At 37.1% G+C, this 17,747-nt stretch overlaps 1 protein-coding gene across 1 annotated transcript in view; it reads left to right on the plus strand.

The window, feature by feature from the left end:
- LOC124159631 (capon-like protein) overlaps positions 1-17,747 on the plus strand; it is a 642,357-nt gene that overhangs the window by 590,669 nt on the left and 33,941 nt on the right. The window lies entirely within an intron of this gene.

Below are 17,747 nucleotides of genomic sequence, written 5' to 3' on the forward strand. Positions count from 1 at the left end.
TCGTCACTTGCGGCGCTACCAGTCATTTATATCCTTGTTTTCACGAAGAAATACTCTGCATTAATACGTAACTGGGCCAATTAATCATAGAAACCACACATTTGACGCATGAGAGAAGATTGTCAACTAAATGAGACCAATTACACTGCGGTTAATGGCGAAAGTCACACTAAACGAGATACAGCTAACTAGTGGTGCCGCCCAATAAAATGCGCGCGAAACGGCAACAGATAAAGCGCTTAACCGCCATGCTCTTGGGCCTCCTTTAATGGAGTCCTGTATGAGCTTCGAAGACTACATCTACATACCCCCCGCAAACCGCCTCAATAGGAAAATGGCGGGGGCTGTTAGGATATAAATAAAATGAATAAAAAGAAAATGATCCAATGAAATTACGCCAAGCATTTATTAAAGTCTTATGTTGCTCATGGAAAGAACGAATTCTCAAATCTATCGTAAAGAAAAATATCTCTCCTAATTTATCCTTTCTATCTGATCTTGAGGTACAGTGGGGTTCCAATAGAATGTTGTCCGTGTCGCTCTGGAAGATAGCTATTATTAATTGCTCTAGTAATCTTAGCCTAACGCGCAGCTTCCGAGTAGCTAATTCGTTTAATATCTATGTAACGCTGTCTGTAAGCCTGTAGCAGTTTTTCACGAATCGTGCAACTTTCTTATGTATTTTATCAAGGTAATGGGTTGTCTTCTTGCGCCGAAACCCGTATGTTCGCTGTATATTCAAGATTAGTTTGCACGTAAGCGGAGTTGACAAATTAACGCTTTTCCTTTCAACCATTTGATAAAACATCAAAATTATTAGTACGCATATTGTATCATGGTTACTTTAGTTATCAGCGATTCAATGATTCCAGAGGTAGCACATAGTTTTAGCACTACTTTAATCATAAAATTTTCCCTGATTTGAATACAGTTGCAATTCATCACATTTTCACAGGCAGTTTTGATAAATATGTACTCTATATGCTTTGAAAATTTTCAAGAATATATTTCAATACGTAACCAAAAGATAATAAATATTACCTATTGAGAGATGCGAGTAGGTATGTGCTCTCTCAACTCACAACAGTATCTTTCACCTGTGAATGCACTATGATCATTAAATATGATACGAATGCATTAAAATTTCATAAACTAGCTTATTATTTATTGCCTCTCTCGTAGAACCTATTTCGTTTAAAATTAAGTCGATTTCAATGACGAATGGAAACCTTTAACTAAAATTCGTTTTTCAGTGTATAAATAAACAAAAAAATTATATATAACGGTTTCCATGATAAATGAATTCTGCAAGTAATAATGAAATACGTTTTAGATACTGGCGTGGAATCCCAACGAAAATAATGTACGTATTTTCTTGATAATTATTATGTTTTTCTTCATGCAACAATTATAAGTCAGCAGTGGGTTTCAGTGGCGCAGAAGTTTTGGGGGATAAACCCCCCCCCCAAGAGCTCAGAAATATTTTTAAGTTAAGCCCATCTTACTTAATTTCATTAATATTACTTATATAAATTTGTAATTATTTATAAAATATCCCTCAGAAAGCCGTAGAACTCACTATTTATTCTAATTTTTCTCTGGGTGGGCCCCCGCGTCTCCCAATCACCCTGGCGGGTATGCCATACCCCCGGACACCAACGTATTAGTTGCGCCTAAAACCCCTCCTAGCCTTAATTCCTAGCTGCGCCCCTGGTAGTTTTACAGGTGAAGCATTATGCGGAGATTTGGGGATCATCTTTAAGGCACTTCCCTATGGCCGTCGATTTCTATTCATGGGCTCTAAAAATATTGCTTCGCACGCTTGTTCCGGACCTGTGGTATGCAGGGAGAGGAGGATTCACGACGTAAATAAACATGATGTTTAAGTGCCACAGGAAACGTTACTGGCAACGATTGGCGGACACAATATGACAGGTTTGTCCATCATCTTGCGCGATATTTGGTGTATACCTACCATAAATTCATTTAAACGCACTGAATCAAAACTGATCTATATTGAATATAAATCGTGTTTCTAGATTGTGAATTTTATCTAAGTGGGCAGATAGAATACACTTCATTCAAATATAGGGGAAAGTCGGGTAAGATGACGAAGCGGGTAAGATGACGAACTCGATTTTTCTCTTGTGCATTCATAGATAGCAGCATGAGTCCTAGCTCTTCCTGAGACTCAGGCAATTAGTTACGAAATTCACCGCAAAGAAAGGCGGGCCAAATGTTTTTGCGAGCAGTAGCGAGTGAGATGTGTTTTCTTACCTCGTGATTGTAAGTTTTGAAGTTTTTGGCGCAAGGAATTACTCGAATACGGTTAGTTGTTTTTACTCTTACCTATATTTTTCTCAGAATATAACCTGTCATGCAAAGAACCATGTCTTCAGTAGATTTTTAAGATGAGCTAGGGTAATGATAGATAACTTATAAACCAAAATGGCGACGTGGGGTAAGATGACGAGAAGTTTGCTGGTTCGTCATCTTACCCGACATCTTTTTGAGTACCTTTTATGAATAGCTTTTGACGTATTTAAAAAATTGGTTTCGGACTGAATTTTAGCTGGTAGGTTTGTCTATTTCAATAGTTTGTTTTAAGTTTGATTGGTGGTTTAGTTTTAGTTACTTTTAAATTCCTTTGGAAATCAAAATAACTACTGCTAAACCATCAATCTAAAGGCGGATCCAAATATGCGGTCAGCACGTCTGGCGAATGTTTCAGTTGTTATCATATAGAATTATTTTTATTACATTATATTAATGCATACATAGTATATATCTACGAATGTTTTAGGCTTGACAAACATCATGCCACGAAATTACACGAGGAAAAGTGACAGAGGAAAGTGGGATAAGGAGGCAATGGATGCAGCTGTTGCAGAAGTAAAAGAAAAAACCACTAGTGTAAATGCTGCAGCAAAGAAATATAACGTGCCGGAAGCAACTCTACGAAGATATGTTAAGTAGAGATGTGGCCCCAGTGGGAAAGTTGTAAGTTTGTTAGTAAAAAAATATAATTGCCTGAGAATTATTATTTTAAAAATTTATGGATAACTCTTTTATTTGTTTTAGGAATATCCTCATAACTTAGGCAGATTTAAGCAAACATTCACAGATCAACAAATAGAAGAGCTTAGACGATATATAATTGATTTGGACAAAAGAGCTTTTGGGATAACGAAAAACCAGTTTGGGAAATTGTGTTTTTCGTATGCAGAAAATTTAGGATTGAGCCATCGATTCAATACAGAAAAGAAAGCCGCTGGAAAAGAATTCATTGCGAATTATCTAAAAATTTGCAAGCTATCGCTGCGAAAGCCAGAGGCAACATCGGTAGCTCGACTCATGGCTTTCAATCGAATAAATGTAGGAAAGTTTTTTGAAATACTTAAAGAACTCAGATTGAACTATCTGTTCAAAGCCCAGAATATCTACAACATCGATGAGACGGGATTTTCCACAGTGCCAACGAAAACTCCTAAAGTGATCTCACCCATTGGATCCCCCCGTGTGATTAAAGTTTCCTCTGCTGAAAGAGGAGTAACAGTCACGGCCTTACGCGGTATGAGTGCCACTGGTACTTACATTCCACCTTTTCTAGTCTTTCCCAGGGTAAGGATGAATTCTGATTTTTTAAATGTAACACCCCCAGGTACCAAAGGAGTGGCTCATGAATCAGGATGGATGACTGCTCAAAACTTTCTAGAGTTCTTAGAACACTTTACTAGTCATGCTCACCCAAATAAACAAAATCCAGTCCTAATTATCATGGACAATCACGCCTCACATGTCACCCTGGAATCCATTAACTTTTGTAGGAATAATGGAATATGCCTTCTCGGATTTCCAGCTCATACAAGTCACAGGTTGCAGCCGCTTGATGTGGCTTTCTATGGCCCGCTGAAGACTGCCTATAGTCAAGGCTGCGAAGATTATTTGGTTTCTAACCCAGGAGCCGTCATAACAATACGAGAGGTAGGCAGAATATTCGGTAAAGCTTACCTTAGAGTGAGTACTATCCAGACTGCTGTGAATGGGTTCAGAGCTACTGGCATTGAGCCCCTAGACAGCAACATTTTTACTGATGAAGATTTTCAAGCTTCACACACCACTGATATCGTTGAAAATAACCAAAAAGATGCTCCTACCATAGGTATCCAGCCCATTTCTTCAGCCCGTACTACAGACCCCGCCATGTCGGCAACCCTACCTCCACAGCATCCTAATTCCTCAACTGTTCCTCAACAGCCATCTACCTCTTCGACATTGCCTCCACAGCTCCCCACTTGCTCAGCCCTACCTCCACTTCCAATGGCCATCAAGAAAACGATCAGGCGACCCAGGAATAAACTGCCTTCTTACCACATTTCTGGAAGTCCTGTGAAACGAGCTCTTGAAGAAAAGCAGAAAGAAAAAGAATTGCTGGAAGTAAAAAGGCAGGAAAGATTGAAAAGAAAAGCTGAAGCATTGGCGTCAAAGAAAGCCAAGGGTTCTAAATCTGAGGAAGTAAAGAAAAATAAAACCGTAAAGAGGACAAAAAAAGTAAAGAAAATTAAAAAGCATCAACTGGATGACGAGTCATCAGACGAGTCACCGGAAGAGGTTCCTTACATGGAGGACGACATAGAGAACGAATCAATATTTGATGAAAAGTGCATTATTTGTAGAGAGTATGGAAAGGAAGAATTGTGGTACCAGTGCTTCAGGTGCAAATCTTGGGCACATGCTGCATGTTCTGGCTGGAGTAATAGCGAAGCGAAAGACACGCCCTGGAAATGTGATTTTTGTGTGTAAATTGTATTTCCTGGTTACTATGTTCTTCTAAATTTTTGTATTGCCAAATTTTCAATGTTTTGTTTCATTAGAATCGACCGGTTCTTGATTTTTTTGTGCTTAAACTTTGACTTTTTAAAATTCATATTAAGGGTTAGCAAGCTAAATGTTTTTCTGAATCCTTAAAATAAAACTTTTCCATCTTAACGTACTACTTTTATCTGTTCGTCATCTTACCCACCCCCATTCGTCATCTTACCCCACGCGTGGGGTAAGATGACGAAAATTACACTTTTACTTTGGTGAAATATTTTTCATAATTCAAGAGAGGAATACGTGGTACCAAATTTTTTTATTAAACATAAAGGTTGAAAGAATTGTCCTTTCGAATTTTAGGATTTTAAACCTCTTAATAAATTAAGGGAAAAAATCTGAAGCTTAAGTTCGTCATCTTACCCTACCTTCCCCTACATATTATCAAAATGGGAGTATACTGAAAATCGTAATAGATTCTTTCGGCCACATTTTAGCATAAATTTATGGACTGTTCATAAAATGGCGAAACAAGTTTCCCTGTAAAAAATTTTTTATGGCTGATAAGTTATACGTTGAAGTTTCTAATGCACACCGTTGCTTCACACGATATCCAGTGTGGAATCTCTTAACACTTGTCATTGACGAATGAAACAAACGAAGTAAGATCTGGTTTCTTTTAGGTTGATTCTGAATGCTGTAAGCCTGTGCTGTGAATGCGAGAATGATGGATATATTAGCCTAATTATTTCTAATTCACTTTTATGGATTTGTTTATTAACGACAAACATTCATGGAGGTTGGATATCGTAACGCTTTTTTGATTATTCATGGAAACATTTTTATTATAATAAACGAATATTTAACTGCATTTTCGAAACTAAAACTATGCTAGTTTTTCAAGTAGTTTCCGGAAATGGCCAGGAAAATGCATGATTCCACTGCTCTTTAGAATTTTAAATTGGATTTCATATTTTACTGAAATTAAGTAGTGAATGAAACAATTTCTAATGGACATATTTGATAAACTTTTATAATTAAATTCGTGGCTTTAACGTACTTTAATTAGGACGAGTGTCTTTCTATGAAATTAATTTTTTGTCCTGATATTCGTGGGATACTCGGTAAAAACAGAAAACAGAAATTTGTATTTTAGAGATGGAGTAGTATGATTATTTTTACAATGGATATCCTTAAAAAACGGACTTGAATGGAGACGCTTCACTGTAATGTATCCCGTTTTCTTTTATCCGCGCTCAATCAGAACGCTCTATATTTCTCCACGCTGTGGCAGTGGTATTATATTCGGTGGATGAGCTATTTAAACGCATCCTCAATGGCATTATTCCATTCATAAGCCGACTGCGGGGATAATTCAAACTTCTCCCCCGTTTTCATCCCCGCGCCTCTCCCGCCCCTTATTATTTTTAGACCGCACTTTGGTGTCGGGACGACGCGGCGTGCATTTGTCACGCGCACGCAGCGTTTGATCAGCGACTCGGGCGGGAGGCGACGGGAGCGTGATCCGGATGGATGTGCCCGTGGCGCCGCCTCCAGCCGTCAACAAATGACAGGCGATATGCGTTACCATTTCGATCCAATACCGTTCCGATGATCCGCGGGTGTCATTCCCCACGCATCTCCTGTCGGTCATTCGATTTGCTCCCTCCCAGTATACGAGATTACACTTCCCATATCGAACTGGGTGTCGGAGCTTAGGGAAAGGTTTTCAGGCTAATTGCAATAATAGCATTGTCGATTTACGTAAGCTCATATCTAAATCTACATACTACCCCGCAAGCCGCCTAAAAGACGTGTGGCAAGGGGTGTTAAGATACCAGCCGTATACACATATAATGCCCTAACGCAATTACGACTAGCATTTATTAAAGTCTTTTATAGTTCGGGGGAAAAAAGAATTCGCATATCTATACGTTCGGCAAAATCTCTCTTAATTTATCGTTCCGTCGGACCTGAAAATATAGTGGGGTTCTAATATTATGTTCTCCGTATCGCTCTTAATTCCATTCTCAATTGTTTAAGCAGTTAAGCCTTTCGCGCAGCCTTCGAGTCTCCAGCGGCTCCCAGCCTAATTTGCTTAACACCTGGGTAACGCTGTCTGCACGCCCGTTGCAGTTTTTGACGAACCGCGCAGCCCTCCTTTGTATTTTAATCAGCTCGCGGATTAAGTCTTTCTGCGCCGGAACCCATAGTACGTACGATACAAAGTTAATCATCTTTAGGACAGCTCCACTGCGACGGCGCGAGTCAAAGCAAAATTAATTGAAGATTTTAGAGTGAATTATTCGAAAGAAAAGATAACCTTTCGTAACCAACAATCAGGCAATTTCGTTCGTTCTTTTTGTTTGCTGCTGTCATGGTCAATTGTAAACTCGGGGAAGAGTTCTATTTTTTAAGTACACTTTGGGATTTTTTGCCTCACACAATGAAAACAAAAATTTGAGTCGTTCTTATCCTTTCAAACTGACAAAGTGTAATGGAAGCTGTGGTAATAATCAATTCAGACAATTAAAGACGTTATTAATAATCTAATGAAAATTACGCAATGGAGTAAAAAAGAATATTGGACATATTTTTCGTTTAAAGTTTATTTTTCGACTCATCAAAGGCATTTGAATAACATAGGCTACCCTAGGTGTTTTTTTATATGGAAACCCATCTCTTAGATATTTTTAAATAAATAAAAGATCGTAGCACTTTTCCACAATTTTTTTTTACTGCATACAACGCGTTTCGGCTAACTGAGCCACCATCTGGTACAGGGCCTTAGATATTGTATCAGTGAGAAAGTTTTAGTGCGCTTTGAGTAACTTATTAGAGGAGGGAGGGCTACTAAGAAAAAGGAAGGAGAGGAACTAAATAATAACGAGCGAAGGCAACGCCTTTTCACGCAGATGGCAATGTTCCCAGCATTAGCCTCTTGGCGCTTTACTTGGCAGCGCATTCTACTGTGTCGCGGCTATATTTACAAAGGAATACTTTCCCCTATTGGCCCTCTTTAGCTTTTTTTAAGTTCTATTTTTAAAGCGTTGAATAGATCGTATATGGCTCGGCATCTTAACTTCCACACAGTTTTGCGTTTTAACGCATAGGAGGTGAGCTTTTTACTCGAAGGACGTTCCCCTGCAGCCACTTGATACGAACTTCCATCTTCTAAAAGTTATCTTTTAGGTGCATGAATTGAGCATGTGACATCCTTTAATTTTAAGAAATAACCGAGTTAAGCTGAATAGCATGGATTGTTAAAACAATTTTTTAAATAATTAATTAAGCAATCTTTCCAAGAGTTCGAGACTAATTCAGCACAAATCTCATACAGCAAAATTATTTTTACTCCAAGCATGGTATGCATTTACTAATATTGGAGTTAGGAAATTTTTAATTAGCTCATCGTGTGTTTGCATTTTATTTTTGCTATGATTCTAATTCAATGGCACATATTATATATAGTGATATAAGGCACTTCTATCGTTTCTATTTTGTTTGTAGCCTAATGAATAATTCCGCAAAAAAACTTGAAAAAAAATACTGGTAGACTACTGATGAATACCTTTAGGTGGTTGAAAAATACTACTAGAACACCAACAATTATTGAGGAAATACCTTTGGGTAGTACTTCGGTTTTTATGCAGGAGCACCATTGGAATAAATTGAATTAGGATTTTTTGTGGGTAATAATAATAATAGTAATGCGCCATGTAACGCGTAACAAGCCAAACTTTTACTCATTTTCAATGAAAATGTCACCATTTTTTCAAATGTTACTGTTAAGAGTATTTCTCTTTCCCCTCAATATAGTCAAGAATTTATTCAATACATTCCTTGCCCATTTTTAAAATAAGAGATATGCCCATTGTTTTAATAAAGGAAGATGTAGGGCAGAGGTTGGCATATGATTTCACGAAGGAGTGCTTTTTTCCGAAAAAAATACACCTTTCCGCTCTCAGAGGTAATTTCTGATCCTACATGCTCTGGAATGACCATACAGCGTACACTCCCCACATCTCGAGAAACTTTTTTGGGAGAATCCCCTGGCCTCATTCATATTTCATACCGCAAAGGCACTGCGTCCCTGCGGGTGGCATAAATCTCACAGTGCGTGACGTGCCTAATTTCCTCCAAAGAGTGAATATTAAAAAAAAATGACCCTTTTCGCGTCACCTCGGACAACCGTTGTCCGGGTCTTTTTAGAGGCTACCCTCTTCCCCCGTCGTGTATGGATGCGATTGCAAAAAAAAGTGAGCTGGCATTGCCCTCATGGGCACCATTGCGTTTTTCCCAGTTCTCATCACGAGCAGTGGCTTCGCTGTTGGTCTACAGTGCGGCGTATATGGCTCATTTTTGTGAATAGTGAATCTGTTTCTCCGAGATAAGGTGGTTAGGTGAGTAGCCGCTGTTCAAGATGTGCTTATTTCATTAATTTTACAAGTACCTAATTTTCAAATCTACCGAGTCACAGTTCGTTAAGACACATCAACAATCAAGACACGCTCTATATAATGTCATTGTATTAAAGTCTTATTACATGAATGTTTATAAATTAATCATTAATAAATGATAGTAAAAACTAAAAAATGTCAAGGCTTCAATATTCCTCATAAAATAGGCATTCTGAACTCACTTATTCCTATTTAAGTTGTTTTTACTGACAGCAAAAAATACTAAAAATGTCATTACTCTTAAATGTACATCATCTATTACAGTAAAACTATGTATCTATTTATTTCTTGACATAATTTAGTCGAGTTTATTTGATAGAGTTATAAAGAAAATGCCATAAAATCTAAATAAACATACTACTTTTCGAAAAATGTTGTCGAACGAATTAGAAATTTTAAAGCTCATTAATGATCTATGTCAATCAGTGCATTGGTTTATGGCTTTTGAACTGCTTTACTGATCACTGTTCGCTCTAAATTGATATTGGGAAACGTAGCACGTAATAAAATCGCCTCATATGCCGCAGTCCAAGGTTCTTTAAAATTTTAAGTTTCACTGATTGGGGTCTCATTGGCTTAATGTTATGTTGAAGACCCAATGTTTCGCTACAGCGAGTTAGCTACGGTGCAGGGATGTGATAATTCTTATTTTATAATTCGAAAAATCGTATAATATATATAGAATATTCCTTGAATGCATAGTTAAGCTGTAATCAGCACTTTGTAGATCATCGACTGAACAATTATTACTGAATTTCTTAGAGTTACTCATAATGAGTGAAGCTGAATTTACCCGGAAAGTATTTTGAATATAATTTTATCTTTCACTGAATATTCACGTTCAACTTCTCATTGATTTCCCTTCCCATTAAAACAGCATATATTCATCAATTTAATTTTTTTACATTTATTATTGATAAGACGTATTGGTATACTCTCCTGTCTCCATTACTTTTTTCAATTATTATAAAAAATCCTCTCTCTTAAAAATTCACCCGTATTATTCTTTTCATCTTATACAGCAGATTTCTTCCTGTATGTTTTTATATTTTTTCCATTAACTTAAGCGAATCTTGAGTGTTTCCTTTATCATAATTTTATATTTAATAAAACTTTGCTCATACGTATGATCAAACTCTCCGTATAAACTCTCTACAAACGTGGAAAGTAGGCATATTTTGACACAGATTTTCTTTCTTACAAGAAACAAGTGTTTGTGAATTAAAGTTGGCGACTTTAAACCCCTCCGGCTATTGTTGCATCTCTGATTCCAATGTATTGTCTTCAACCTTGATACTCCTCAATCCGTCTTTTCCTCATAGACTCCGTCAAGATGTTGCACCTAAGTATGTTTACCCTATCATTCTCTTCTTCTCAGTAAGCATTTTGCAAAGGATCTTTTTCTCGAAACGGATTCACGGAGGAAGATCTTTTGAAGTGGCCACTGAACTCTGGCGCTTCGTGGAAGTCTCTCCTCAACATTGATTCTCATTCTAATAATTTTTTCTTTGCCTAGCACGTTGTGCGTTTTGATTCGCAGAAGAATGCTCTACAGAATAAACTTCACATATCGCACGTGAGTGGGTTGCTCTTTAACGTCAATGCCGTCAGCGTTTTGAGAAGAGGTCAAACGTTTCAGTTTTCCTGCGAAAAGAGGAACACGCTCCTTCCGATTCGTGGTGTTAATTGCGAGGGATCCATGCAGGAAAAATTAATTTACTTACGCGATAGAATTTAGCCTTTTGAACTCTTCGGTAAGTATTGAATTACATTAACATGAAGATTATGAGAGTAAGTTGCTGATTGCTCATTTCATTAAGAGCTATCTGATTTTCGTATGACATTCCTCGATATGAATCGCCAGGTCGAATTGTTTGGATATGGGATTTTAATTTTTTTTATCATCGTCATGCGTCCAAATTACTGAGATTTTTTATGCAACTGTCCACTCGATGTACTTCAAGATCGTAACTCATTGCTCTTGCGACGAATACATTTCATTGTAAGCGTATATTTCTTATAAAATTTATCAGAAATTAAAATTGTCTTAGCGTTCATGAACCCAGGGGTGTAAATATCATAATTTTGGTTCTTTTTGCGATTTTACTATTAAATACCCTTTATAAATTTACTATTATACCACTATAATACCACTTATTAAATTTACTATTAAATTGAAATTTGATGCAGTGTCACTAGTCTTGTGTGTTGTCAGTACAGCTTATTCCGTGGGAATTATACGCTGTTACTGAGCCACTATAACCACAGCGACTTTTTCCGCATATTTCACGGTGGGCAGTAGCTGTGTCACCCAGAACACATGGACAGAATTGGCCGTTTACACCAGTTGCGTTTGACGAGCTTACAGAGGCATAAAACTACCCTTAACTCAGTCCTTTTCTCCTCTCTTGCATGCGGCTGGGTCGCAATCAAAGGCGCGTGAGTTGTGTCGACAGATGCGGTGCCGAATATTGCCGGTAGCCATTTCGGCGCTGTGTGTGAGTGGCTTCCGAGAATAAAGCACTTCAGACGAGGGAGCGGGCGTAGCAAAGGATCCAATCGTTGGCTGCTTTTGGAGCGGTGCTAACTTGGGACGAGGAGGGACACTTGAGCAATGGATTCATGAGTCTGTAATGAGTAGAAAAATCGATTTGGGACTAGTAGTTTCAAATAAGCTGACCGACGTGAATTGTCTGCTAATTTATATTGCTGATTAGTGTCTTGGAGTATAGGTCTTTAAGAATTTAATGAAAATATTTTTCCAAAACATTTGGTATATCTTTTATACTCTCATTATCAAGGCTTCTTTTGCAACTATTTTATTTGTTTACAAACGAATAAACAAATAATAAGCGAATCCTACTCATTGCTTAAAAAAAGCACTAATGAAGGTATAGTAAATGCCGAAACGGCAAAAAATATTTAATTAATTCCCAAAGGCCTACACCATAAGACACATATCAACGCTGCAAATTGGGGTCAAGCGAAAAATAACTCAATTCATTTCATTTTTATTGACCCCTAAAGTCATTTGATAATTATAATCATTTTAAACATGATTGGACATTACAATGGAAATATAATTACTTACAAGGCCCAGAGTTGTTTTTCCTCTTAAAACAAATTTTCATTGACTTGTGGTATAGTTCCTGTCTATTCTCAAACAATCCACAAAATTTATTTTTCTTCCATCTGCACATTTTCAATGGTCTTCAATCTCGAGTTATGCATGAAACTGTTCTTAGAACTGAGAAAATAGTTGAATATTTTTGAGTGACTTTAATCATTCAGGACATTGGTAATAGGCTACAATTATATTTTATTACCAGCATATGTACAGTTTAATTTAATGTAACTACTACTTCCTAAACAAATAAATGTGCACTTTATATTGAAATTGAATTCGGTACGAAAAGGAAAATGCCTATGCTACCATGAAGCTACTGACGCAACCCAACGTACGTTGCGTACTTTCTAAGGGATACATTTTACAAGCATCAATTTATATTAGAAAATGTGAGTTTGTAAACCAATGCCTAAAAAATGAAACTACCATGCTAGTATTAATATAATATCATAATTATTTCCAAGACATCGAGTAGCATCATTATTGTTCGTTTTTATTTCATGTCAAAACCATTTAATAATTTAATTTTAAAAAACCATTTTAAACAAACTGTATGTATTCATCTCTAAGACTAAAACTGAAATCCCAGTCTTGCGGAGTTAACATTTTATCAATTGAGTGGTTTGTGTAACATCTTCCTACATACTTACGCGACTGTTCCCAATAGTAAGTAATTGAAATGAAATGATCCCACCTAAGGTTGAATTTCCGTGTGGAAACGTTTTTGGGCGGACTGGAATTATCGAATATCGAAATGGCAGATCGGGTACGCAGGTAGCAGCTTGCATGATTAGCTACTGCGAGATCCTTGTTCAACTACCAGAAAAAAACTAAATACATTTTAAGAAATTTTTCATAATTTATTTCCAATGGGGTGAAAATTATTCAGCTCGTAATCTAGTAGAATAACAATATTAATAATACAGATGCTCGATATGCCTGAATAACCAAACTTTTATGGGCATAAAAGTATAGAACGTTCGTCTTGAAATGGTATCGAACCTAATTCGACCATCGAGATTCGTGTACTCCATTTACAGCCAATGCGCTCACGTCTCCGAATTAAAACACAGGTGCGAGATCCAAAAACGCGGTCGTCAAAACCCAGCACCCAGGTTCGTCCACGCCTCGTGTTTGTATTTGGTGGATGGTGAGGAAAAAAATTGAATAGTAAAGTTTTGTGGCTGGTGAAGCTGGGAGAGATTGATAGGGAACAGATGGCCAGATGGAGTAACTAATGAAAAAGTTTGGCAAGGAGAAAGCGTTGAAGGAAGACAGAAAAACACTGAAAATGCGGAGAGAGAGAAACTCATCGCGCATATTTTAAGGCACATCGTCTCGTTGAGGTTGATGATGGAGAATCAGTGTAGTAAGTAGGCAGAGGCAGTGGCGCAGCGGGGGGGGGGGGGGTTTGGGGGATAAAACCCCCCCAGAGCTCAGAGAAATTTTTTAAAGTTTAATCCATTTTATTTTATTGGATTGATATTACTAATACTGTGTTCCCACTCAACCCCTGGGCAGAGGAAGATATACTATCAGACCACACTGTCGAAACACAGGATGACCTTGACAAGTTTTCCCCCTTGAGTAAAACATTGATCCCCATTTTTTCTCGGATGGAAATGCAGAAGAATATTAATTTTACTCCCATGCCTTTGCAAAACAACAACTTGGATTTATTTCACCTTAATTAAGCTACCTCATTATTGTTTATACATGATTTTACCATTATTTAATGGTTGAAGTAGGTTTTTTGTACTTTTCACTTGATATCTAATACTTAACATGTCTTAGGTAGCCACTAACTTGAGTTTGATTATTTTGCATGGCCATTTTTTTGGCTGTTATTTTATTTTTGACACGACGTTTAGTCAAATTCTAATATTTCTCAAGATAAAAGTCGAGGAATCATTATGCTCATCAATCCCCATTGACAATATATCGTGCTTCAATTTCAAAACCTGCGAGAGGTATTGAAGCTCAAACTTGTGAAATTTGAAATATGCCAAAACGTCGTTCTGGTGTAATTTCTTCGTGAGCTTTCGGAGGAAAAATTGAATCATACAGAGAGATTGTAGCGATAATGGATATTTCATTTCTGGGAAACGGGAATTTTAAGAATAAAATAGGAATTCCTAGAGAGTCAATTCCTATTTTTTCTGCGAAAATTGATATACTTCATTGACTCCAAAGTTGTAAATTCATTAAGCATCAATAACCTTCCTAGCCTCTAGGGGATCCTAGGCCCGTTTGGTTCCATTGTCCCCGCTCACAGTAACTGGTAACTTACTTCAACGCAATTTTATGGAAACCGATGCATGCGCTGCAAAAGACCTTTGACTGCTGGAATAAATAACTCCACAGATGTCACTGATTCTCAAGAATGGAAGCTCCTAAACTGCATAGAGTTTCTCTTTTTTAGTGGACTAAAGTTGATTTGGGTTTAGAAAACAGGGCGGCAGGTTTTAGTACTTTACTACGTTTACGACAGAGCTAAAATGAATGTATTATTTATTTATTATATAGTTATATAGTATATTATATATTATATAATTATTATTTAGTTATATTTATTTTACCTATGGCTGACCTATATAACTACATACTTAAAAATGAGGTGAAATATATCGAATGAAAACCATAATTTTTCCGGAGGAGCGGAAAGTCTTTAAGTAAGCTCATTCCTTTTCGGAGGTCATTAGGTAGCTCATGTAGATAATTATGACACTAGAATTAGGTAATATAAAATTTTCTCTCCGAATTAATCTTTTTAAATGAATATTTTTTCTGTTCTTTTGAAATCGTCACCTGAACTGTAATACTTGACATGTGTTATGTAGCAAGTAACTTAAGATTCATCATTTGTCTTGGTCATATTCTTGGTTGATTTTTTATTTTTGATTCAATGTTTAGTCAATTTATGATTTTTCTTGAGAGCACCGGCGAGAAATTAAAAAAACAAATTGGAATGATGACAGTATCCAAATAACTTATTTTTTAACGATACTTTTTATGATATAAGTACAGTTACTGGTGAATATAAGGCTGTATATATGTACTATCTTGTGATATGACTGCAGATGGTTTTGGAGTATGATTTTACCTTCCTTTTCTGCCTCGTTCTTCCATCTGGAATTGTTTCCGAGTTGATATGTAGGGGATGACGTGACAGGCGGACATGGTGGGCGTTTGCCACTCACTTCTGTCTTTCCGGTCCGTTCTATGCGTCCCTGGGAAAAGTTAAGTGGTTGACAGGGAGAGTTAGGAAACGAGGGGACGTCCTGAGCCACCTTATTTATTGACGGCTGAGAATTGAAGACGCCCCCGCGCCACAGGGAATATGCTGTAGGAAAGCACTATCTATTTTTATTAAAGTACATTCCTTTTTTAATTGAAATTTTTATTTGTACTTCCTCCCGAATTTTACTCTGTATTATATTATCCAGTTAAGATTGCAAACTTTTTAAAGGAAATAAAAGTAATATATCCAATATAATCTGAAATGATATGATGAATATATTTAATATATGTATAAACTGGAAAATGGATATTTCATTTTTCAGATTTATAATATTGTTTATTTAGCAACCAATGAAAACAGATCAGATCAGCCGTAAAGATGTCCCAATTGGCCGGCATAAGCTGTGACATGAGTTGGTTTTGATAGTGGTTTTTGACGAATTGTACCGCTTCCCTTGTTATTTTATCTAGTTTTTCGAATTATTACATCCACTCCCTTTTCACATTTTGTTGCGAGTTAAGTACCTTCCAGAACCTGTCGAAAACCGCTCTTATGTATCCCACTCGAAAATTTCGAAGTTATCGTAATATCAATGTATCTGACTGTAACGTCTGTATATGTAATCCACTCATTTATTACGTGAAGGCGTTGAGATATGCTAGGCTTATGATTTACTGTCGCACAGTGACTGCGTTTAGGCTCTGTCTCCCATGAGCATCGCGCAGACTTAAATGAGGGGGTTTTAAAATGAGTTACGGGAGAACACTCAATAGAATTTTTATCTTATCTAGTGTCTTTATACCACAATAATTCCTATACCACAAGTCCAACAATATTAAGAGATAATTCGTAAATATCCTATGAGGAAAACTTCCATGGTGGCTAGGTAGTTTAAAATCTTATCCAAATGCAAAAAAATATTTTCACTAGGGTTGGTTTGAACCAATTTTAGGTTCAGAATATTTCATTTCAATGTTTGTATGAATACGGTTAAAATGTGGAGAAATAAATACATAGTTTCATTTCGCCTTTTTTAAATGGCTATGGCGATATTTTTTTTTTCGTACAAAAATCAAATTGCAAGGAAATGGCAGTTTTGTCCATGGCTTATATAAAAGTTGTTGTTTCCATCTAGTGATTGTGGCACTGTAAATCTCTTCTACGATTTTGTTTACCCTTTGGAGTGAGCAATCCCTGTGGATAAGCGATCCGGGAGTATTTCTTCTGAAGCTGGCAGCCTTATTTGTCCCTTGCCCTCAAGGCTTCCTGTCACTTGGGTACCCTCAGGTACGGGATTGTCTCACGTTGATTTCCCCCCAGGGAATGCGTCAGGGTTCTGAGGGTACGAGCAATACCGGTGATGGAATCCCTCTGGTTCCCAGGCGTTTTCCTTGAAAATAACGATGGCAAGATCGCAGGCTATCCCTTACTCTTGAGACCCTTCCCAATTCATTCCCCCCATCGGACTCCATGCCCAGGTCTCACAGTCTTCCCTTTTATATAGTTCTTTCGAGCGGCAGCTGTTTTGAGGTCGGGAGTTTGAGGTTGGGGACGAAAAGAAAATACTGTTTGGCTTCTTCCTTCTTGTGAGCGAGGAATTGTTTTTCCTTTAGTTTTACGATTTGGTAGCCCGTCGTCTTTATTTTGTTTCGGGTCGTTTTAACGACGCAGTTCCATTTTATGCTCTCGAAATCCAGTCGTGTGACAATGTCTCAACTCGGGGTTTCTTCAAATGCGGTTTTACGAGGCAAAGCGAGTATTAAAAACTTACCAAATTTCGCAATGCTTTTGTTTAATTCTGGCAACCTATAGTATTTTACGATTTTGTTACCTCGAGCGGTACATTCTTATAATATTATACTTGTGTATAATTTAATGGCACGTGACACTATATGTTTTTTTCATTTGTCGCTTACGGCTACATATACTCTGCAGAAAAATCAAAAATACTTATAATAACACATTTTTTCCCATTACTGAGAGACCGCTTAGGGCAATTGCAGGATGGATTATGATTATTGCTAGAATTGATGATAGCGCAAAGGATGGGCAGTTTGAATAAGGATGAGCTAGGAAAGATTTTAATGCACGAATCTCAAAATTG

Source organism: Ischnura elegans, chromosome 5, assembly GCF_921293095.1.
Source record: "Ischnura elegans chromosome 5, ioIscEleg1.1, whole genome shotgun sequence".
NCBI classification, from domain to species: domain Eukaryota; kingdom Metazoa; phylum Arthropoda; class Insecta; order Odonata; family Coenagrionidae; genus Ischnura; species Ischnura elegans.